Source organism: Ranitomeya variabilis, chromosome 2 (assembly GCF_051348905.1).
Source record: "Ranitomeya variabilis isolate aRanVar5 chromosome 2, aRanVar5.hap1, whole genome shotgun sequence".
NCBI lineage: Eukaryota > Metazoa > Chordata > Amphibia > Anura > Dendrobatidae > Ranitomeya > Ranitomeya variabilis.
In genome coordinates, this window is record NC_135233.1 from 688,984,329 (window position 1) to 689,010,079 (window position 25,751).

The 25,751-nt window shown below is 41.8% G+C and overlaps 1 protein-coding gene across 2 annotated transcripts in view; it reads right to left on the minus strand.

Moving 5' to 3' along the window:
* Window positions 1-18,757, minus strand: part of TMEM200A (transmembrane protein 200A) — a 259,680-nt gene extending 240,923 nt beyond the window's left edge. Inside the window, exons 1-2 of one of the 2 annotated variants that reach the window (XR_013222479.1) lie at window positions 18,575-18,757; window positions 17,758-18,085 (exon numbers count right to left, since the gene is read on the minus strand). The gene's annotated coding sequence lies outside the window, so the exon portion shown is untranslated. Of the gene's footprint in view, window positions 1-17,757; window positions 18,086-18,574 lie in introns of those variants that run through there. The other variant, XM_077292829.1, reaches the window with a different exon arrangement.
* Between the last annotated feature and the right edge of the window lie 6,994 nt (window positions 18,758-25,751).

Sequence of the window (25,751 nt, forward strand, 5' to 3'; positions counted from 1 at the left end):
ATCCATAATAAAAGTTAAGTTTTAGGACTTGATAGTAATGGTTCCTGTTGAGGCATCCCAAATTCTCAAGTACTCTCTTGAGCAACTCACAGGTCTGCATTCTCCCTACTTTCTGGTTGCAGGGGCGCAGGCCATCTTCTTTCCGTAACAGTTTTGGTCAGTTTCCTTTTGCTACAGTCATTGTTCTAAAGTGTACACTGTCATGACAATATTTGCATATAGAAATAACAGGTAATTTGAACAAGCACACAGCTCAGGGAAGTGAGAGCAATGATTAGAAGAACTTCTTTGAAAACTGACAATGCTGGGGATTGTGAACAAACAGGACTGATAAAAGTAGCTCAGTCAGGAGCTGAGAGGGATTTAGAAATGAACAAATAACTGCTTTATAGAAATCAATGGGCTGAAAAGAGCTAAATGGGCACTTAATATTTAACCCCTCTCCTGGACTGTAACTACTGCACATACTCAGCTAGGTTTTAGTGGTTGGTCTTCTTGCAGTCAAGCTGTACATTAGCTAAGATAAAAGTTTTAACAAGAGCAAAATGAAAGTAGATAGAAAAAGCAAACGTGCCTATTTTACTGCTGTCTATACACATTTAATCACATGACAGAACCCCTTTAAGGGATTAATTATTTATATTCTGAGATTTAAGATCAAAGGGCTTTTCCAGGATTTTACATTCATGATTTATCTTTATTGGCTAATGCAGTGAAGGAAAAGTGTTCAAGCAAGCGCAGATTATTTTTGTTTTGTAAGAAGGGTCTTTTCCCTGTGATAAAAATAATATATGTTCACCTATGATAAAGAATAGTCCAGCAATTAGGAATATCCAATATCTAAACTACTATATTTGTCTTCTTCAGTTTCCACAGCTTAATATTCCTAAGTAGTGTTGAGCATTCCGATACCGCAAGTATCGGGTATCGGCCGATACTTGCGGGTATCGGAATTCCGATACCGAGATCCGATACTTTTGTGGTATCGGGTATCGGTATCGAAACAACATTAATGTGTAAAAGAAAGAATTAAAATAAAAAATATTGCTATACTCACCTCTCCGACGCAGCCTGCACCTTACCGAGGGAATCGGCAGCGTTCTTTGCTTAAAATTTGCGCTTTTCCTTCCTTCCGTGACGTCATGGCTTCTGATTGGTCGCGTGCCGCCCATGTGGCCGCGACACAACCAATCACAGCAAGCCGTGACGTAATTTTAGGTCCTTCAGTATTTTAAAATTACGTTCCGGCGTTGTGATTGGTCGCGTCGCGGTCACATGGGCGACGCGACCAATCAGAAGCCGTGACGTCACGGAAGGAAGGAAAAGCGCGAATTTTAAGCAAACAACGCTGCCGGTTCCCTCGGTAAGTAGCAGGCTGCGTCGGAGAGGTGAGTATAGCAATATTTTTTATTTTAATTCTTTATTTTACACATTAATATGGTTCCCAGGGCCTGAAGGAGAGTTTCCTCTCCTTCAGACTCTGGGAACCATCAGGGATACCGTCCGATACATGAGTCCCATTGACTTGTACTGGTATCGGGTATCGGTATCGGATTAGATCCGATACTTTGCCGGTATCGGCCGATACTTTCCGATACCGATACTTTCAAGTATCGGACGGTATCGCTCAACACTATTCCTAAGTAATAATCTAGGAAAATCTGCAGTATTATCCACCACTCAATGTCACCATATTTGTATATAAATTCCTGATTGGCAATTGTTTAAGACTAGAGCTTAGTTAATTTAAAAAAGGTATAAATATTTAGATTCAGCTATAATACTTTTTGGCTGTCATTCAAAAAAAACATGTGCCTTCAAAAGTCAGCATCTGCAAAGTGACAAATACTTCCATCTGGCAATGCAAAGTGTGGGCTTTATATTTTTATCTTAGGTTACACAACTAAATATAAATGTAAAATTTGGAAATTGTCTGGATTAGTTATTTATTTAGTCCTACATTGAGATTTATGAAGAAACAGAAGAATGGGTATAACATTTTACAGGAAAGAATAACACAGTTTGAGACTGCTATTCTTTTGTGTTAAAAGACTGTAAAGAACTCGTTCTGGAATTGTTGTGCTTCTATGTTCTTCTAAAATAGCATGATCTCTTTCAGGTGGAGGCCACTGCAAGTGAATATCAATTAGAGTATTTCAAGTCAAGGGTGTTCGCAATGGGGAAGGTGTCGGGGAAGGGATACTGTTCCTTTACAGCACTTTCAATTTTATTCAGAAAGATATGATGGAGAAGTAAGAAAATAGGTGTAAAGTGCAGTTTTCACAAAACTGAGTCCTGCCAAATATTTGTAATTATCGTATTGAACCTTACCCCCTTAGCTATGAAAAAAATCAGTGTATGACCCTGTTCCAAGAAATTCCATAGCAGCAACACTTTTGCTAAAATAAAATGGCATGCAATGAAATATGCCAAAATTTCTTTTTAATAAAAACTATTAATCAAACAGCTAAAAACGATTTCTGTATGCCTTATTAAGATAGTCTCATACCTGTATATTGGTTCCAAATTGCTCAAATATTTCATAGAGCTATTATATGAATGTGTGCAAGCCAATTTTTAGGGAAATATCTAAAGTGTGCCTGTTTTAGAACTTAGAATTTCAGAAATACAGACCTCAAATATTTAACATGTTTCAAGTTAGAAAACTGGGATGGAAGAACTTGATTGTTTCTGTAGTTTAAAATATGTATGGAATCTTTCAAGAAAGTTGTAAATGGGGTGAAGTGAAATGTCATGATCACGTCCTGGACAATACAGCTTTCGAGTTCAAGTTTGAGTGGTCAGTTTCTTTTTTGTTTAATGGTTTTATGAGAAGTGCTGCTGTTATTCTGTTTTGTTAAGAATAGCTGCCATTGGAAAGGTAATTGGACTGATCAGGAAAATAAGGGACAAAGGTTACTTCTAAATCACCTGAATTGGAGCATAAGATAACAGCTGGAATGCATATTTTTTATTATTCTCATTTACCAAAATATTGCAAAGATTTTTACATTTTAATTCTCTCCTTTGAATTATATGCTTTTATAATTGCCCACAGCTTTTCCAGGAAAACACACAAAACATCTGGACCTAACACTCTCTCATCTACATGACCTTTAGATCTGCTTGTAGCAATTTATGAGCAAAAAACACTGTAAAATCTGACATACACAAAGACATTAATGATGCTAAGGAAGAAGAATAAAAGTTCAGCTGCAAACAAACTGTCATGTGTAAAAAGAGGCTAACAATTGGCAACAATGAAGCGGCAGATGACCATGGGGGCATATGAATGGTTAACTGCAGAATGTTAAACTGTATAATGTCATATAAGTCAACTAGGCAATGCATGGTATAGCATATTTTTCAGACTGTAAGAAGCACGTTTATCCAAAAAACCTAAGGGAAATGGCCGCGGGAGGCTGCGCATGCACAGACTGCGATCTCAGCCTAGCCGAGGTCTCAATCTGCGCAAGTACCGCCTCCAGCAGCCATTTCCCTGAAGTTTGTGGGGGAGGGAAATTGCTTCTTATAGTCAGAAAAATATGGCCCATGGCTTCAGGAAAATGGAAAGTAATACACTCCGTTCTGCCTCACCGCCTACACCAGGCCTGCAGCATCACACTCTGGGGAACACCCTTCTCCCAGCCAGGACCTGCAGCACTGCTCCACTTCTGCTGCCGCCAACTTCCTGAGGAAAAAACATGCCTTCTGTGACCCCACTCTACTGCCATCGGCCCCCAGGTAAAATACCTTAAATTTGGACTGTAAGACGGACCCCATCTTATTAAAAAAAAAATCTTTTTTTCCTATTTTCCTCCCAAAATTTTGTGGTGGGTTGTATGGTCTGGTGCGTCCTATAGTCTGAAAAATATGGTATCTTCACTCTTTGTTAAGCTGAATCATAGGTCAAACATTGTAGAATTAGCCAATAGTTTATAAAGAAAAAGAGTTTATCATCCTGTTGAAACTGAAATAATGCCATCAGCCTTTTGATTTCAATAGCTATTGATTTCAATATAGTGGTGCTACAGGTAAACTTAAGATACACTGCTGTGATTCCAACTCACAAATGCATTGTTAAAAGTGGATAATCCCTTTAAATATATAAAAAGTGCTTAACGTAAGCTATATCTTACAAATACACTTCACAGGAGAGCGTTTTTGTGGCAGCACGTGACCAGTGCTTTGTGTGAAGGGGCTACTGACTATTCATTATAATAATGGAATCCGCCCCCTTCTCTGTCTATGCATCGACCGTGACAGAAAAAAGGAAGTACCGTATATACTCGAATATAAGCCGAGATTTACAGCCCATTTCTGGGGGCTGAAAGTCCCCCTCTCGGCTTATACTCGTCATACCCAGGGGTCAGCAAGGGAGGGGGAGCGGGGGCTGTCTAATAATACTCACCTGCTCCTGGCGCGGTCCCTGCAGGTCCCTGTTTCCCCAGCGCCGCAGCTTCTTCCTGTACTGAGCGGTCACATGGTACCACTCATTACAGTAATGAATATGCAGCTCCACCTCCCATAGGGGTGGAGCCACATATTCATTACTGTAATGAGCGGTAACGGTGACCGCTCAATACAGGAAGAAGCTGTGGCGCCGGGGAACCAGGGACCTGCAGGGACCACGCCAGGAGCAGGTGAGTATAATGGGGAGGGGGAGCGCTGTGCGATAGTCATCTTTCCTCATTCTGGTGCCGCTCTGTCTTCAGCGTCTTCTGCCGTGACGCTCAGGTCAAAGGGCGCAGTGACGTGGTTAGTAGTGTTGAGCGATACCATCCGATACTTGAAAGTATCGGTATCGGAAAGTATCGGCCGATACCGGCAAAGTATCGGATCTAATCCGATACCGATACCCGATACCAATACAAGTCAATGGGACACCAAGTATCGGACGGTATCCTGTATGGTTCCCAGGGTCTGAAGGAGAGGAAACTCTCCTTCAGGCCCTGGGATCCATATCAATGTGTAAAAGAAAGAATTAAAATAAAAAATAGGGATATACTCACCCTCCGACGCAGCCTGGACTTTTCCGCCATAACCGGGAGCCGTTGTACCTAAGAATGCGCGCTTGAAGGGCCTTAGATGACGTCACGGCGCTCTGATTGGTCCGTATCGGTCGCGTGACCGCTACGCGACCAATCACAAAGCAGTGACGTCACCTAAGGTCTTTCAAGCGCTTGAAAGACCTTAGGTGACGTCACTGCTTTGTGATTGGTCGCGTAGCGGTCACGCGACCGCTACGGACCAATCAGAGCGCCGTGATGTCATCTAAGGCCCTTCAAGCGCGCATTTTTAGGTACAACGGCTCCCGGTTACGACGGTAAAGTCCAGGCTGCGTCGGAGAGGTGAGTATATCCCTATTTTTTATTTTAATTCTTTCTTTTACACATTGATATTAATCCCGATACCGATTCCCGATACCACAAAAGTATCGGATCTCGGTATCGGAATTCCGATACCCGCAAGTATCGGCCGATACCCGATACTTGCGGTATCGGAATGCTCAACACTAGTGGTTAGTTCGCGCCCTCTGCCTGAACGTCAGTGCAAAAGATGCTGAAGATGGCGAGGCACCGGAACGAGGAAAGGTGAATATAGCAAGTACCAGGGGCCTGAGCGACGAGAGGTGAGTATGTGATTTTTTTTAATCACAGCAACAGCAAATGAGGCAAGTGTCTGTATGGAGCATCTTATGGGGCCATAATTAACGTTTGTGCAGCACTGTATCAGGTAAGTGTCTATATGGAGCATCTTATGGGGCCATAATTAATAATAATAATAATAATAATAATTTTATTTATATAGCGCCAACATATTCCTCAGCGCTTTACAACTTATAGAGGGGACTTGTACAGACAGACATTACAGCATAACAGAAATCACAGTTCAAAACAGATACAAGGAGGAATGAGGGCCCTGCTCGCAAGCTTACAAACTATGAGGAAAAGGGGAGACACGAGAGGTGGATGGTAACAATTGCTTTAGTTATTTGGACCAGCCATAGTGTAAGGCTCGGGTGTTCATGTAAAGCTGCATGAACCAGTTAACAGCCTAAGTATGTAGCAGTACAGACACAGAGTGCTATTAACTGCATAAAGTGTATGAGAACATGATGCGAGGAACCTGATTATGTTTTTTTTAAAATTTTTATTTATTTATTTATTTATTTATTTATTTTTTTTATTTTTTTTTATTAGGCCACACAGGGATAGTTAGGTTAATGCGTTGAGGCGGTAGGCCAGTCTGAACAAATGCGTTTTTAGGGCACGCTTAAAACTGTGGGGATTGGGGATTAATCGTATTAACCTAGGTAGTGCATTCCAAAGAATCGGCGCAGCATGTGTAAAGTCTTGGAGACGGGAATGGGAGGTTCTGATTATTGAGGATGCTAACCTGAGGTCATTAGCGGAGCGCAGGGCACGGGTAGGGTGGTAGACTGAGACCAGAGAGGAGATGTTGGGTGGTGCTGAGCCATGGAGTGCTTTGTGGATGAGGGTAGTAGTTTTGTACTGGATTCTGGAGTGGATGGGTAGCCAGTGTAATGACTGGCACAAGGTAGAGGCATCGGTGTAACGGTTGGTGAGGAATATGATCCTGGCAGCAGCATTCAGGACAGATTGGAGCGGGGAGAGTTTGGTAAGAGGGAGGCCGATTAGTAGAGAGTTACAATAGTCCAGATGAGAATGAATAAGTGAGACAGTAAGAGTTTTTGCAGAGTCGAAAGTAAGAAAAGGGCGAATTCTTTTGTTTGTGCAGCATTATATGGGGCAAGTGTCTATATGGAGCATCTTATGGGGCCATAATTAACATTTTGTGCAGCACTGTATGGGGCAAGTGTCTATATGGAGCATCTTATGGGGCCATAATTAACGTTTGTGCAGCACTGTATGGGGCAAGTATCTATATGGTGTATTTAATGGGGCCATAATTAACGTTTGTGCAGCATTATATGGGGCAAGTGTCTATATGGAACATCTTATGGGGCCATAATTAACGTTTTGTGCAGCACTGTATGGGGCAAGTGTCTATATGGAGCATCTTATGGGGCCATAATTAACGTTTGTGCAGCACTGTATGGGGCAAGTGTCTATATGGAGCATGATATGGGGCCATAATTAACGTTTGTGCAGCATTATATGGGGCAAATGTGTCTATGGAACATCTCATGGGGCCATTATTAACCTTTATGCAGCATTATATGGGGCATATTTTATTATGGAGCATCTTATGGGACCCATCATAAACTTTATGGAGCATTATATGGGGCTCTTGATTCAATATCAATATTCAAAAACAAAATGCAGGTAGATTGGGCACCCCTAGCTGCTGGAAACACAAAACAGGATCTGTGCCTATCCTGGGAAGGAAATATATACTACATTGTCACAAGATGACAGGGTGAAACCGCGCTCAGGGGTGAATACTGCTCGGTGATGGGCGGCAAGTTGCCGCCTGTTGCGGCGTCGGTGGGGAGTTCGGGAGCAGGAGGGAGAGTAGCAGCTTGCGCGATACCTGGGAGCCCCGGCCGAAGGCATCCCCGGTAACCGCAAGGAAAAAGATGGCTGCTAGCGCCGGCTCGCAGGTGCCTACACTAATGAAGAAGGCCGAGCATCCCCGAAACACGCTGGCCAGCCGCCCCCCACCGGCCCCAACTCCCCACCGACGCCGCAACAGGCGATACAGCGGTCGCCGGTTCGGGCATTCCTTTGGGCTCCGCAGTGGAACCACAAGTGCAGCTATACATTTGGTAAGCACCATTCTGTATTACAGTTTTTATGCATACACACACATGCATTCTTGACGTTATTCCTAATAATCATTTAACAGCAGTCGTGCAGGGTATATAGTTGCAGTTGTGGCTGTGGTGACCCCCCGAACCTAGATATCAGCAACTTGCCACCCATCACCACGCAGTATTCACCCCTGAGCGCGGTTTCACCCTGTCATCTTGTGACAATTTAGTAAATATTCAAAAACACTTAACCTACTGATGTCTCAATTCATTTTACTTTTATTGGTATCTATTTTTACTTTTGACATTTACCGGTAGCTGCTGCATTTCCCACCCTAGGCTTATACTCGAGTCATTAAGTTTTCCCAGTTTTTTGTGGCAAAATTAGGGGGGTCGGCTTATACTCGGGTCAGCTTATACTCGAGTATATACGGTAAGTTAAAAGAAGATCTATCAAAGGGTTCCAATTAGCCAGTTTTTGCTACTATTTTATTCCCTCTGCTCCCTTGAGTAATCCAGTTTTACTTAATGGACCATATGGTTTCAGACATATGGAGTGTCCAAAAGGCAAAACCCATAAAAATTAGCACCAAATAAAAATGTCCATATATCTAGAACTGTGTAACGGATTTAGAAAATACAAAAAACTGACTTCTCAAGGGACAAGTTTTACAATAAAACAAGAACAAAAACTGTCCACTTTTGATGTGATGACCGTTCCTCCTTAACTTTTTAAATATGCAATCATCCCCCATGCCTCTTCCTATGCAGCATTGGTCGAGTGCCAACAGATTAAACCATCTTATGTGCTAAGCACAGGAGTAGTGATGAAGCTGCTGAACCCAGGAGCAGAATAAATAGCACAAAGCATCTTACACAATTAATGTATTTTTAAGTTGGTCATATTTTAGATTACAGAAAGTGTTTTTTTGTTGCTTTTTGTGGCTCATATCCTATGCCAATCTGCAAGCGGCATGCAAACGGAGTCATTTTTTGTGGCTTTGATTAAAAAGTAAAAAAGAACATAACAACGGCAAGCTGTCTAACATGAAACACAAGCATAATGAGCATTAATATATTCATCATCAAAAAGGTGGCACACAGAGTCTCTAATATGCTTGCACAAATATCCTGAATCCATTGTCACAATGCCACCACTTTCTGTGTCCTAGAGCAACCTGCACATGACAGCTCAGTCATCCTATGGATAGCAGGGGAGTGTCAGGCAGTCATTGCTGTGAGTGACAGCTCAGCAGGGGTATGTTAGGCTACCAGTGTTGCATTTGGGTTTCCTCCAGGTGTTTTCCTTTCTAGATAATTGCCAGGCTATTTATCTAGCTGGCAATGATTGGTCATTTCCAATTGTAGCTTCAGATTGATGGTGTGATTACTCTGTGCTCTGTATTCTGATCTTTTATTGCCGGACCTTGGATTTGCCTTTTGACTTCCCATTCGTAGAACTCCTTTTGCCTTTGACATATCCTGACCTTGACTACCAGACCCCGGACTTTGCGCTTGACTATCTTTCTGTCTTATTCCTTTGTCATTGACATACTTTCCTAAACATAGACCCCTTGACCGCTCTGCATCACGACTAGTCTATGAGTAGTGACTAGCGTCACAATTAGGCTCTGATTTACACACGAGTTTTCCCTATTCACTACATGATGTTCCTTTAATAAGGTAGTGCAATCATTCCATTGTTAATGGTTTAAAATAAAAGTTTTATTTTAGTTTAGGGTCTTCAGTTAGATGACCTCTAGTTGTCTTTGACAATTTGTGGTTAACAATACTATACTCGTGTGTGAAAGTCATCATATTTCTTCAAAAATAAAAGCAAAAATAAATTGCACAATGCTTTAAAGAGGCACAGTATTAGAAAAAAAAGTTTACTTTTTTAGTATTGCAAGGCATCCATATTTTAGTGAACTGGACCAGGCACATCCTGGGCACTGACTATGATCAAAAGTGGCACTGTTTCAAAGCAAAAGGCAAAACTGCTTTTAAGTCCTGGACAACTTCTTTAATAAAGCCATTCAAACCATAATCATGTTTTTACAAATGCAAAGCATTTCAGATCCAGAGAAATATAATTTCTGAGGGGAAAAATGTGTGTTACATCAAAGATCAAGTGTTTCACTGACTTATCAAGAAGTGTTTAGGTATTGGTACTTCTGAATCCATGCTTCTTGAATAAAAGATAAGAAGTATTCATTCAAAGCACCACTCGATAATCTGGCCTCAAGGCTTGAAAGGAATTGTAGAACTTGACTACAGTTAACAAGCACTTGTGTTTCCGAGTTTTCCTAAATGCTCTGGATATCGGACTTATGGTGAATAGGAGAGGAGGATGCCCCTTGCTCACATACACTGTGCTGCTTTTAGTTATATGGTTCCTATTAAATCACAGATTTACTGGTTAACAAAACTGTTCTTTTCAACCGTCGCCACAAAATTAAATTGATTTAGTGACAAAAATAGCACAGCCCTACTTTCCGAACCATCAAATATCACCTAGATACTGCTGCTATGTACCATGCAGTGGGCTGTCTACCAAATTACACAGCAATCACGTAATTTGTCATTTAAATAAATGAATGACAATTAAATTCAGCTATTTAAAATGAAAATGCTACAGACAGCTGTGTCGAAAACTCTATCTTCAGATGTATAATAGATTTCAATGCTGAGCAGTGCTTTTTATGTACATGAATACTAAATGCTAGCAGAGCACTATTGACTGCCTTTATATATGCATATATGTGGTCCTTAAAGGAGTTTACCATGTATAATTATTTTAGGCTAATGTGCTTCCCCTATGTGAAACTAACCACAGAGCTATTACTCACCTTCCCCCTCTCCAGTTAAATCTTGTCTCTGCTGCCATCTTTGTGGATAAGCTGCAGCGGTGATATCACAACAATAGTGTCTTTGACCACTGCAGCCAAACATTGAGCTTGGAGGCTCATGTCATCTACATCGGCATCATTACTGTACCCAGTGATTAGCTGCACGTCAACAAAGATAGTAATAGCTGCGGAGAGGCACTACTGGAGAGGGGGAACATAACAGCTCAGTTTATTACTTTCATCAAGAGGAAGCCCATCAGCATACAATAATTATACACAGAACGCTCCTTTAACGTTTTGAGTGTGGAGCAACAATCTTCAGTCTCCATTTTGAACCCAAGTTCCAACATTCACTGAGAGCGCCAGTGGTGTCTCTGTGCTGTCCATGGTGCTCACAATTAGCACTGCTTGATCACGTCACCTAGCGTACTAGCTGTTAGCACAGGATAGCACAAAGTGTCTACTGGCCACCGATAACAACATGATTCACCCGGCTCTGCTGCTTACCGGGCTGCTGCATCACATCATCTGTGAAAGGGACCCCGCTCACGCCATACCGCTCACTGCGCCTCCTCATCTCCGCACCTCTGCCGCCGCACCTCTGCCACCACCACCACACCTCTGCGGGTAAGCCTGCATTACGACTATTAGACGCACCCTCCATTTCCCCCCCTTTTTTAGGGGGGAAAAAGTGAGTCTTGTAGTCCGAAAAATACGGTATATAATTCCACATGTGTTAATTCATAGTTTTGATGCCTTCATAGTCATGAAAATACAGAAAAATCTTTAAATGAGAAGGTGTGTCCAAACTTTTGGTCTGTACTGTACATGCATATGCTTGAGGACAGGGTGTGTTTAAATATCCTCTCTCATTGTCGAAATATTCTCATTTAAGCATTCAATTTAAAGGACTTTTTTACACCCACAATTTTTTCAGTGTTTTTTAATACGCCATTAATGTCAAGTGTTTTTCAAAGTCTTTTATTCTAAGTTTTTTTTTATGGCATTATTTATTTTACTATATTTGTAACATTTGTTTCTCAAGTCCTCTGAATCTATATGAAAACCACTAAAAACGCCATACCTGAAGCATGCTATATGTACAAACACCACAATCCCCCAAAACCGCCAAAAGGCTAAAAAATAAAAATTATGAATACAGTACTTAGACCTCTTTAAAAATTTCTTTTTGACTTTAGAGCAGCATTTGGCCACAATGTTTTTGACATAAAAAAGCTGTTAAAATGGCAAAAAAATACTGCAAAAAAGTAGAGAAAATGTATCTGTAAAAATGAAACCTAAAGTAATCTCAAATGTACTGTTCCTAAATTTGAAGTTCTGTAGATCAGTAGGGTACATGTAGACCAGGGGTTTTCTTACCATGGCTTAGCACATGAGGATGAGCCATGCACTGGAAGCTCAACACTGGCAAATAGACACTGTGGCTCTACAGTGAGGAGCGGCAGTCACTATATGCCAATGTACTGTATGATATTTCATTGGGAGCTGCATGTTGAATACATATTTCTACAATACAGCACATTTTTTTTATGTCGGTTACCTACTAAAAGACAATAGGTGCAAAGGTAGAAAATGATCCTGATACATCTCCCTTTTCAATTTCATTCAACTAAAAGTTTGTACTGTATGGATCAGTAATTTGGCTACTGGCATAAGGCCTGTATCCTCTGCATTGTACTGGATTTCCAGGCAATCTCAGCAAAGTTCACATCATTGCTTTCTGGAGGTGGCATAACTGTAAGGCTTGTAGAAGAGCGGAAGAAGTGCAACAGGCCACCCTCATTACTTTCCCCTATAAAGACAGCACTCCGATTCAAGGAAAGTACGAGCTCTCCCCTCAGAGGTTGTCTTGTCTTAAACTACAAGTCTGCAGTTACTCTATGTCTCTATGTGCCAGTGTCGGGAGCAGGCGGTCATGTGACCACAAGTATGCAATTTGCAAACTACCAGCCACATTCAGACTAGACTGTATCTGGCATCATTGAATACACTTGCATTGAGCAAGGCCACGCCAATCTAATCCATATATGACCGCATAAATGCAAATCACATATTTGCAACCATACACTTGCTGCTCCTGGCACCAGCACCGGGGAATTCTTACAGTGTGCAGTGCGCGCAATGTGAGAATTCACATAAAGTGACTGCAGATTGTGTAGCTTAAGGGTATGTGCGCACGTTGCGGATTTTACTGCAGATCTGCAGCGGATTGACCTCTGCGGATTCGCAGCAGTTTTCCATGAGTGTACAGTAACCTATGGAAAACAAAATCCGCAGTGCACATGCACATTCCGCAGCGGTTTACACCTGCTCCATAATAGGAATCCACAGGTGTGAAACCGCAGGTGGAATCCACACAAAATCCGCAAAAAAAAAAGCGGTAAATCTGCGGTAATTCCGCAGGAAATCCACAGTGAGGTTAACCTGCGGATTTACCAAAATCAGTCCGGAACAGTCCACTGAGTTATCCGCAGCGTGTGCACATGCCCTAAGAGTAGCTTAAAACAGGACAAATCCTTTAAGTATAAGACAGAGCACTGATGACGCTCTCTGTCCAATCATACAGGGAACCATTGGGACAAACAGTTCTGTCCCCTCTCTGCACTCTTTAATATAATCAATGAAGGGAGGAAATAGGAAGCTGAAGAAGAAATGTTTAGGTGTTTCGCTGTGGAGTGGGAAGAAGTCTGTGTGGAAGGATAATAGTCTATGTGAAGGGAGCGTGGAAGAGGGACAGTTTCTGAGATGGAGGCATAAAGTTTAGTGTTTCAGAGGGGACTGTGTAGTAGGGGAGGTTATGGGGAAAAAAATTGTTTGTGAAAGAGTTAACAAGCCTGGGGGCAGCAGATTGAGGTGTGAATATAGGAGCAGTATGTGAGAGGGGGCTTTGGAGTGAAGTATGTGGGAGAACCATTGGACGGGCAGGAATGTAAGTTCTAATCTTTGCCTTACTGATGATACAAAGTCAATGCTGGGGTCTGAGTGAGTAACACACTAACACCCAGAATGCCCTTTATCTGCCCTAGATTACAAGGGATGCTGACATTAACCACTTCACTGCCAAAGGTCATTATTGTTACTGTCACTTATTTTGATAAGAAACAAATAGAATATTATGAATACCATGTAAAACAAAAAAATATAAATATAATATATATACATATATACATGACTTGCCCTTCATTGGTACCTGACCGCTCACTATGTATATCCTATTATCAGTACAAAGTCATGTTGTAAAGTGATGAAGATCAAATAACAAAAAATTAACATAATTAACAATTACTGTCCAAAGCGGTAACTTAGGTTGGGTTAGTAACTCGCTTACCTGTATGCTTAGTGGATGGAGAAATGTATCACCTGGGTCTAGTTTAAAGGCCCCGTCTCACTAAGCGATTTACCAACGATCACGACCAGCGATACGACCTGGCCGTGATCGTTGGTAAGTCGCTGTGTGGTCGCTGGGGAGCTGTCACACAGACCGCTCTCTCCAGCGACCAACGATCAGGGGAACGACTTCGGCATCGTTGAAACTGTCTTCAACGATGCCGAAGTCCCCCTGCAGCACCCGGGTAACCAGGGTAAACATCGGGTTACTAAGCGCAGGGCCGCGCTTAGTAACCCGATGTTTACCCTGGTTACCAAAAAAAACAAACACTACATACTCGCCTTTCGGTGTCCAGGTCCCTTGCCGACTGCTTCCTGCTCTGACTGAGCCGCCGTACTGTGAGAGCAGAGCGCAGCGGTGACGTCACTGCTGTGCTCTCACTTCTCACTGTACGGCCGGCAGTCAGTGAGAGCAGGAAGCAGACGGCCAGGGACCTGGACACCGAAAGGCGAGTATGTACTGTTTTTTTTTTTTTACATTTACGCTGGTAACCAGGGTAAACATCGGGTTACTAAGCACGGCCCTGCGCTTAGTAACCCGATGTTTACCCTGGTTACCAGTGAAGACATCGCTGGATCGGTGTCACACACACCGATTCAGCGATGTCAGCGGGGCCTCAACGACCAAAAAAAGGTCCAGGCCATTCCGACACGACCAGCGATCTCACAGCAGGGGCCTGATCGCTGGTACGTGTCACACATAGCGAGATCGCTACTGAGGTCGCTGTTGCGTCACAAAACTAGTGACTCAGCAGCGATCTCGCTAGCGATCTCGCTATGTGAGACGGGGCCTTTAGTCTGGGATTCACTTGATATATATGGCAATTACGTCATAAGAAGGTGCACATTGTATTTTAAATTAACGTTATAATAATGTTAACATAACAGCAAGATAACTCCGGAAATAAAATACTGGGAGGCCGCCAGTCTCCAAACTCTCAGAAGTGATTTCCTGTATGCTCTGAAAGGTCCACCAGAGACAGTGTGGGAAAGTTCCCTCCAAGTGTTACAGGTTAGAGGATGAGATTCAGAAATATGCACAATATTCCTACAAAGTATATGCTATGGATAAGATATATCTATATATAATCTATAATTGGTATAGAACTGTTAGAAGGTGCCAGTGTACCTCCTGTAGGCCATTTCAGTGATTCAAAGATGAGCAGTTTCATCTCCAGTAAATAACCGTGCCATCATCATACATCATTCAGTATCATATAGTAATTCCTGTGTTGCCCGGGGATCCGCTCTTTCTTCTCTTCTCTTATAACAATTGCATTATTGTAATACTGGCAGCATTGAACCTTGATTTTATACAGATAAGTATTCGACACGGCTAAAAATAAGCACAAAATGTCTACGACCTAACTTGTTAGGCTACTTTCACACTAGCATCGGGCTCGGCCCGTCGCAGTACGTCGGGCCGACGTTCCCGACGCTAGCGTTGTCTCCGCCGCACAACGGGGGCAGCGGATGCATTTTTCCAGCGCATCCGCTGCCCCATTGTGAGGTGCGGGGAGGTGGGGGCGGAGTTCCAGCCGCGCATGCGCGGTCGGAAAAAGCGGACCGTCGTGAGCAAAAAATGTTACATATAACGTTTTTTGCTCCCGACGGTCCGCCACTGCACGACGCATCCGTCGCACGACGGGTTCGACGTGTGGCAATCCGTCACAATGCGTCGCTTCATGTTAATCAATGGTGAAAAAACGCATCCTGCAAACACTGTTGCAGGATGCGTTTTTTCGGCAAAACGACACATTGTGACGGAATGCAGTTAACGCTAGTGTGAAAGTAGCCTTAGTGATGCACTTCAAATGTAACTCCTGCCTAAAATATACAAAGGGAAACACCACAGGACACAGTTCTGCTATAAGAATGGTGATTACCCCTCGATTGAGTACCCAATAAATCATATACTGACAGCCTGCCAATGTTCTGTCACTAGGAGATAACCCATACATTAATACATACACACTATCAGCGTAACCTTCCTGCCCCAGATAATGAATTGTTGGCGTCTGTGGTCAGAAACCTGTACTGTACAATTCTCTTAATACACCACCACACACATTTCCAGTGGTCTATACTTAGCACATTATTATTTCATGCCATTATACCTGCTAGAACCACTAATGGGTTTGAAGGCAGTGAATTACTCATTTACATCTGGAATAACAGGCACACAACATATACAGTGCGACTTGTCACACTATGTACAATTACGCTGTTTTATTGTAGTTATGTTTATCCACCTCAGTATTCCTCATATTCCTTTAGATACATAGGTGATGGGTGGATAAATAGATAAATAGACAGATAGATAGATAGATAGATAGATAGATAGATAGATAGATAGATAGATAGATAGATAGATAGATAGATATGGGATAGATAGATAGATAGATATGGATAGATAAATAGATAGTTAGATAAATAGATAGGTAGATATTAGATAAATAGATAGATAAATAGATAGATAGATAGATATTAGATAAATAGATCTATAGATAGATAGATAGATAGATAGATAGATAGATAGATAGATAGATAGATAGATAGACGATAGATAGATAATAGATAGATAGATATGGATAGATAAATAGATAGTTAGATAGATAGGTAGATATTAGATAGATATTAGATAAATAGATAGATAGATAGATAGATAGATAGATAGATAGATAGATAGATAAATAGATAGATATTAGATAAATAGATCTATAGATAGATAGATACGATAGATAGATAGATAGATAGATAGATAGATAGATAGATAGATAGATAGATAGATAGATAGATATGGGGTAGATAGATAGATAGATAGATAGATAGATAGATAGATAGATATGGATAGATAAATAGATAGATAAATAGATGGGTAGATAATAGAAAGATATTAGATAAATAGATAGATAGATAAATAGATAGACAGATATTAGATAAATAGATCTATAGATAGATACGATAGATAGATAGATAGATAGATAGATAGATAGATAGATAGATATGGGGTAGATAGATAGATAGATAGATAGATAGATAGATAGATAGATAGATAGATAGATATGGATAGATAAATAGATAGTTAGATAAATAGATAGGTAGATAATAGATAGATATTAGATAAATAGATAGATAGATATTAGATAAATAGATCTATAGATATATAGATACAGTAGATAGATAGATCTATAGATAGATAGATAGATAGATAGATAGATAGATAGATAGATAGATAGATATGGGGTAGATAGATAGATAGATAGATAGATAGATAGATATGGATAGATAAATAGATAGTTAGATAAATAGATAGGTAGATAATAGATAGATATTAGATAAATAGATCTATAGATATATAGATACAGTAGATAGATAGATAGATAGATAGATAGATAGATAGATAGATAGATAGATACTTAGACAGATACTAAAGATTGAAAGAGAGATCATTTGCAGCCAGGGTAATCCATTGTACATGTGCATAGCAGGCCCCAGTGACAATTCCTACTGGGAATAGGGTGGAAAATACATTGAACTGAGCTGACCTCCTGCTCACGTATTTCTGTATACACCTCTCCATCTCATGACATGCTCAGCTAACTAGCCTTTTTCACTTGTAATTGAATATGTGAGCACATAATAATCCTGACAAGCTGCCTCTTCTGTTTTCTGGAGATATGGTGCAGCATTTAATTAGCTTGTCATCTAATGACAGATGGCCGTGTCCCCTGACCTCCCAGTCTGGGGCATTCGTCTCACCTGAACAGAGTGACAAAGCACCCTTCCCTCAGCTTGTCCTCTCTGGCCTCATGGAGGTGGGAGGCAGGATGGTGACTTCCTCGGCTGAGACCAGACATGTGTTTCCAGCAGGCGTAGAATCCAGCAAGTAGTTGCCAAGGATGAGCCTTCTGACTGTGCTCTCAGCTGGGACGCATCTTTGTGGAACATGCATTCTCCATCATCCAGTAGTCACCTTTACAAGTGCAGATCTTTGAGTTGACAACCATCCAGATGTATCTTCCTCACAAGGGTTAACAAGAGGAGCCTGCTGTGCATATGATCGTCTCCAGAAAAAAGGAGTGTGTTCCTTAGGGACAGAAAACAGGAAATCAGATCTAAATAAAGAGATTCCGACAAGCAATGCCACTTTCTTCTGAGTTCTCTATAAGCTGGATGCTAGAACACATGTATTCAGCCTCAGAGATCACAACTTTGTGTAGAGCAGCATCCAATATTCATACAGAACAGTGACCCCAATTATGTGCAGAATTCATGAAGGCAAACACATGAAGGATGGGAGTGACTAGAGGGATATACTGATACCCCCCATCCTCCATCAATGGAAGTTTTACATAAACAAAGTTGAGTGATTGTGCCCATTTCTGTGAACACATGCCAAGGTGGAGACATGTATCTAGCATGAAGTATGATGTAGGAATGACACATGATCCCAACTATATATTACTATGGAAGCCTACAGAGATGTGCTACCTCATGTAACAAGTGAAACCATGGGTTTGTTCTTTAACTTTACTCTTTAATACCTGGTCCCATTCCCAAAGTGTCCCCAACTCACCTTAGCTGTTGCTGTGGCTCACTCCCCTAAGCATGTGCAGCTCGCAGCTGTCCTTCCTGTCTGCTGCAGGTGGAGATGGAGAGGACCTTCCCATCCATGGGTCCCCCTGTTGTACAGTTTGCAGCTTTCCTCTCCCTGCTGCTCATCCCTGCTACTGATCATTGCTCTGCTATCACTGGGAAGAGTGAGGGGGTGGGGAGGGACCGATAGGAGGAGCAGCAGTAGAGGAGGGGGCAGCTGGCACCCACACCAAGATAAAACAAAGATGTGCTGCTCTATTTCCTAGAAATGGGAAAAGAACCACTATGTGACATATGATGATATATAACTAAGCTTCAGGGACGGTGGTCACTAGTCCATGTAATGAATAGAGGGGCCAGAGAAATGTCATGACATTGACAAGCTGAAGACTTGGCCAGATTCATTAACATGGGCACTTCAAGGGTTAATGTAAATAAATATAGTTCTATTTAAATATTTATCGTTGAATACAAACAACTGTGATACAACTGCTCTTGTTTTTCTAATAGTGTTTGTGTTGTAAGGACACTAGTTACGCTTTCTTTGCCTACAGGGGAATACATACCCCGTAAAGATCCTTAATTAATGCTTTAATGATACCTGTTGCCAAGGTAACCAATATAGATATGGAACCTGTGTGATGCACTTATGTGTGTTGTGGAAATGTACATTACACATCTGCATAGATAACGCAGAGTATGAATGTATCTGATGTGATCGGAGTAAATTCACATCTGGCAGATGTGCCGCAGACGTTTATGAGACTGCAGGGATCTATGGGCTTAATGCACTTTCAGATGCATAAAAGGGAATTTACAGAATGTGGTTTAACCTTCAGGTGATGATATAGGGAATAAAATATGTCCATATTAAGTAATATGATTTTGTGAACTTTTACTGATCAAAGCTGATTGTTTCGGTGATATGTGTAGGACGATATATTGATGACCGATTTTAGGCATAGGTCACCAATATGTAAGTCTTCCGATCTTAAAAAGTGATGGCATTTTAATTATGATTAATGGGACTTCGAGCTCTGGGACTCCCCCGATTCTGAGCATAAAGGGTCCCTGTCACCAGGGTACTTCTGCGTCCTCTCCTAAGCTTTCCCATCACTTCTTGGTGGTGCAGGACATCTGAAAATGATCCATTAAAAAGAATCAAATGTATCCAACTTATTTGTGGTCTTTAATGGTAAACCTGAAGATTCTAATTCTGCGTCAATAATTATGGACAAAATCATTTATGAGAATATGTGTGACATTTAGTAGTCCCTCAGCTGGTTCTAAACCATCTAAACTAAATATTGGATGATTGATGCTTTTCAACCCCAGATTTCTATGTCGCCTTATATTGATGTATGTGCCATATTGTTTGTAAATCAATAACTAATCTAAGAATGTAGTGATGATGTGCTGATTACTGGGAAAGTCTATCTCTGACATTACAGAGCAAGCAGAAAAGCACACTATGTCAAAAAACTTCCTGACATTACATTATACAATATCATGAAATTCACTTGCAAAATGCATTTGAGTTGTAATTAAGTGATGAAATAAATATTATAAGTTAAATTTAGGAATAGCAAAATCATTTACTTATCTATTTGGGACGATAAGTAAAACTAGTTACATATACAGATTTATACAGGCTTATAAAGTGAGATGTGAGCATCTAACAGGTGATGCTGGCTGACACTCTTTTTAGGAAGTTTTGCAAAATTCCACACTGCCATCTGGTGGTTAGTTAATAAAAAAATACGCTTCATTAATTGGTCAATATAAATTTGGATTTACAGGACTAAAGAGGAAAAAAACTGTGCTTGTAGATAACAAGAAGCAACCAGTGAGATCAGTTTATTTAACCTGCTCTAGAAAAATACAATTGTGGTATTATTCGTTGCTATTGTCAACCACTCTGCTTATTGTTCACACTAGTTAGTACATGGTTACATTGGTTGAAAAAATGGAACACAGGTCCATCAAGATTCACCTTTCCCAATAAATTATATGGTATCTATCACTTGATTATTTACAACTAGAGATGAGCGAACTTGATAGGAAAACGTTCGCCAATCTCAAATTCGGCGCGAACGTAGCACATTCAGATTCGTGTTCCGTTTCACAAGCATTTTACTCAAAGTTGTCAAAATTCGGTCACAGCTCAGTAAATCTCTGCGTTTCCACTAATGCTTTTGTTACTACTTTGGATAGGATAGCGGTGCTGTATGATGAGCGGGGGGGGGGGAGTGTTTGATGAGGGGAGGGAGTGTGGAGAGGTTAGAGGAGTGGCACGCTCTTTTTGGTTTTCCCCTTAACTTTATGTGTGTTGATTCTGGCAACCAACAGGGCACAGAAACCATCCACAACGTCGTGACATAAGGTCTTCTGTGATTGGCTGCCAGAATCACATGTCCCTGGCCATTTATAAATGCACATCTTCTTTTGCTGGCATCATTTTCTCAGCGGCACTGTGCAGAGAGGTTGCTCCTGATAGCGCTGCAAGTGAAGTTTTTCAGTTAGCTAGATAGGATCTTGTCCTGTGTGAAATTAATCTTCCAGCTTCTAACTACACTGTGCAAAAACTGTTTGGCAGTCTCCAGGGGCCCAAATAGCTTCTCCAAATCGTTTGTGATAAAACTGTGTTTCAGAGACAAATCAGAAGACCAGATTTACACTTAACAATTTTTAGGCCTAAAATTAAAATTTGGGTGCAGCAAGGAGGCCCAATTAGCTAATCCAGATTATTTGCGATTAAACTGTTTCAGAGACAAATCAGAAGGCCAGGTTTAAATGTGAAAGTCGTTACACCTAATATTGGGGTGCAAGTCAGAAGGCTCAGTTGGCTTCTCCAAATCGTTTGTGATAAAACTGTGTTTTAGTGGCAAATCAAAAGGCTGGATTTCGTCTTAAAAATCATTAGGCCTAATAATGGGGTGCAGCGAGGAGGCCCAATTAGCTAATCCAAATCATTTTGTCACTGAAACACAGTTTTATCACAATCAGATGGCCAGATTTCCACTTAAAATTTGTTAGGCCTAATATTGGTGTGCAGTGAGGAGGCCCAAAGCGCTAATCCAAATCGTTTGTAATAAAACACTATTGCACGGAGAAATCAGGAGGACACATTTACTCTTAAAATTCGTTAGATATAAGAATGTTGCTCAGGCACACTAAATAAATAGTAATTGTTCATTTTGTGACTGGTGACTGACAGCTTTGGGCCTAAGTTTGTGAAACAACAGGTTATAAGAGGGGAAGGGTACATACAACATGAGTAGGAAAAAGCAAGGTCATGGTGGAAAGGGGAATAGGCTTGGTGTTCAACATACATGTGGGTTAGGTGTTAATGTTAAAGAAAGCTCAACTGAACAAACACTGCCTCGTCCTATCCAAAGACCACTGACAATCTGTTACAGGATGGGCTACATCTTCAAACTGTTGGCTATTGAAATGTTGCCTTTCCCCTTGGGGGTAGAGATGGTTTCCAAAAGTTGATGTCCATTGCAGTCCCCTAGTACCAGTTGCCCAGTCACTATTAGAAAGTTGTGCCAGCGCTACACCAGCATGTCACAGACAACATCACCCATTCCCTGCTAAAATCTATGTCTGCCAGGATGCATTTCACCACTGACATCTGGACAAGAAAACATGGGCAGGGGCGTTACATATCGCTGACTGGGAACTGGGTGACTCTGGTGGCAGTGGGGGCAGTTGGTCTAGGGGCTGATCCACAAGTCTTGGAATCCCCAAGGCATGCGGGACAATCCTCTGCATCTAACACTTTCTCCACTGCTTCTGCATCCTCCACCTATGCCTTAAACCTCTTCCTTAATCAGAAATGCTTTCCAACAGTGGAGATAGAAACCCACCCACTTCCGCACTGTGCTGCCAGGGCTTACCGCAATCAGGCAGTACTTAAATTAATATGCCTTGGAAATCGCAGTCACACAGCTCAAGAGATGTGGACAGCTATCCATGCCGAGTTTGAGCAATGGTTGTTTCCACTAAACCTGGAGCCAGGGAAGGCCGTGTGCAATAACAGTGCAAACCTGGTGACGGCCCTACTCTGGGCAATCTCACATATGTGCCTTGCATGGCTCACGACTTCAACCTGGTGGTACAGCAATTTCTCCGCCACTATCCCAGCTTGGATGCGCTGCTGCAGAAGGCCTTCTGGTTAAACAGTTGTTATATAATATTCCAACACAGTGGAATCCCACTCTGCGCATGTTGCAGCAACTGTAGCAGCAGCGATGAGCCCTGGTGCAGTATGTCCTTTTGCATAGCCTGGGCCAACGCAGTATGGCCGTGGTGCAAATTTTGCTTGCAGAGTGGGAACAGATGAAGGACCTCTGCAATCTTCTGCACAGTTTTGAAATAAATGGCTACTAAGATGTTAGCGCTGACGATTCCGTCATCAGCATTACTATTCCAGGCATCTACATGCTGGAGCACACTTTAAATAGCCCGTGTGAGGAGGTGGTGGTCCCACAGGAAGAGGTAAAAGCAAAGAGGATGCGGAAGGGACAACAAAGGTGGATGCCATGTTAGTGTGAATTACAGTGATCAAAGAGGGCTCATGATACCAGACAAACTGTTAGTGAAGTTGCAGGAGCCAAGATCAAATTGAGGAGGATGAGGAGGAAGAGGTGATGGATGGCCAACAGTCAGGAGATAAAGAGGATAATGATCCCTTCTCTGTTGTGCGTGGTTTGCAGGCTGGGACGGAGGAAGCAACCTTGAGTGTGATCCCACCATCAACACTCCATGGACTTTGACCTCATGGAAGTGCCCGAAACATGAGTGCCTTCTTGCTTCACTATCTTCAACATGATGCCCATATTCTTAGGGTTATAGATAGTACTGACTACTGGGTTGGCACTGAGTGGCACTCTGTTTGATCTACGGTACAAGAGACCAGACAGGTCTGCACTTATTTTCACTCAAATACCTGTATTACTATCCTTATATTTTTTTTCTACCAATAGTACTCTATGAAACTGATGTTTGTGCCATTTGAATATGGCTGGGAGATAAAAAAAAATTGGAACTGTTGCATGAGGTATCAGGGTTCCCAGCAAAGAAGGTTTACACCACTCCCCTAACCAATATGTGTTCATTGAAACTTCAATTTAAAGCTATACAGTGGATACAGACAGTATTCATACCCCTTTAAATTTTTCACTCTTTGTTTCATTGCAGCCATTTGGTAAATTCAAAAAGTTCATTTTTTCTCATTCATGTACACTCTGCACTCCATCTTGACTTCCGCTGGATGGAAAACACGTACAGAGGAACGGTTTTTCTGTCCGGCGAAAAGACGCACAGAAGTAAGATGCGCCAATTCCGGCACTTAGCCCCTCTCTTCCCACTCCCATGTAGTGGTGGGATATGGGGTAATAAGGGGTTAATGTCACCTTCCTATTGTAAGGTGACATTAAGCCGGGTTAACAATGGAGAGGCGTCAATAAGAAGCCTATCCATTATTAATCCTACAGTAGTGAAAGAGTTAAAAATAAAGAAAGAAAGAAACAGCCAGAAAAAAGTATTTTAATATTATTAATTTCACCATACTTAACATACTTCAGCGCCTGCAAAAAACGTAAAATAATAAACCGTATACTCCCTATCCAACGCAGTCCAATTAATAGCGAGTGTCCCATGACGATCTCCCCTATAGAACAGTGACATCGGGTTATGTCACTGCTCTATAGGACCCTCAGTGACACACTGACAGGAGACAATTGCTCCTGCAGTGCATCACTGAAAGGTTACCTTAGTTTTCTGGTCTCACTTTATGGCAAAAGCTGCGTGGGAACTTTCTCACACAGCAATGCCAAAAGTGAGACTAGGGACTATTTTTTTACAGTGGCGGAGGAATACAGTGTGGAAGGATACCTTCCTCCCGTCATTGTATTCCTGGAGCCCCTGGAGAGCGGTCGCATCAGCTGATGCTGCTGTTCTCCACGGGAGATCGTGGATTTCTGCGGGTCAGGGAGTATATTGTTTGTTTGTTATTTTAATATTTTTTACAGATGACACTGGCTTCGGGGAACAAAGTGACAAGTGATGGTGAGTATGTACTGTATGTTATATGTACTGTATGTCTATAAGTATGTATTGTATGTAATGTATACAGTAAATGTATTGTATGTATTATCTATGTAGTATGTATGTAGCATGTTGTATGTATGTAGTACGTTGTATGTATGTTGTATGTATGTAGTATGTATGTAGTATGTATGTATGCATGTATGTAGTATGTATGTAGTAGGTATGTAGTATGTATGTAGTATGTATGCATGTTGTATGTATGTAGTATGTATGTATGTATGTAGTATGTATGTTGTATGGATGTAGTATGGATGTACTATGTATTCAGTACGTTATATGTATGTATGTATGTATGTTGTATGTATGTAGTATGTTGTATGCATGTAGTATGTATGTTGTATGCATGTTGTATGTAGTATGTATGTAGTATGTATGTTGTATGTATGTAGTATTTATGTAGTATGTTGTATGTAGTATGTATGTTTGTGGTTTGTTTTTTTTACATTCAACACATTAGCCGGATGATGGGACTACTACTGTCCCATCATTGGCTAATGTGTCACTGCCATTGTAGCTGGCATAGCCCAATGGGACTTGTAGTCCCATCGGACGTTGCCTGCACACAGACACAAAGACCCCCAAGAGGCCCGCACAGACCCCCGGCAGGCCCACACAGACCCCCGAGAGGCCCGTACAGACCCCTGGCAGGCCCGCACAGACCCCATAGAGACCCGTACAGGCCCCGGCAGGCCCACACAGACCCCGAAAGGCCCATACAGACCCCCAGCTGGCCCACACAGACCCCCGAGAGGCCCGTACAGGCCCCAGCAGGCCTACACAGACCCCCGAGAGGCCGTACAGGCCCCGGCAGGCCCGCACAGACCCCCGAGAGGTCCGTACAGACCCCCGAGAGGCCTGTACAGACCCCACCCGCACACACAGATATGCACAGTCTCCACCCACGCATGGCCCACACTCTTCCCCCCTCCCAAACTGGATGTACAAGGAAATAAAGGGTTTATTTTCATTCCGATATTTGTGTCCCATTGACTTGCATTGGTTTCCGGTATTGGAATCGGCGATACCCGATATTTTTGGGG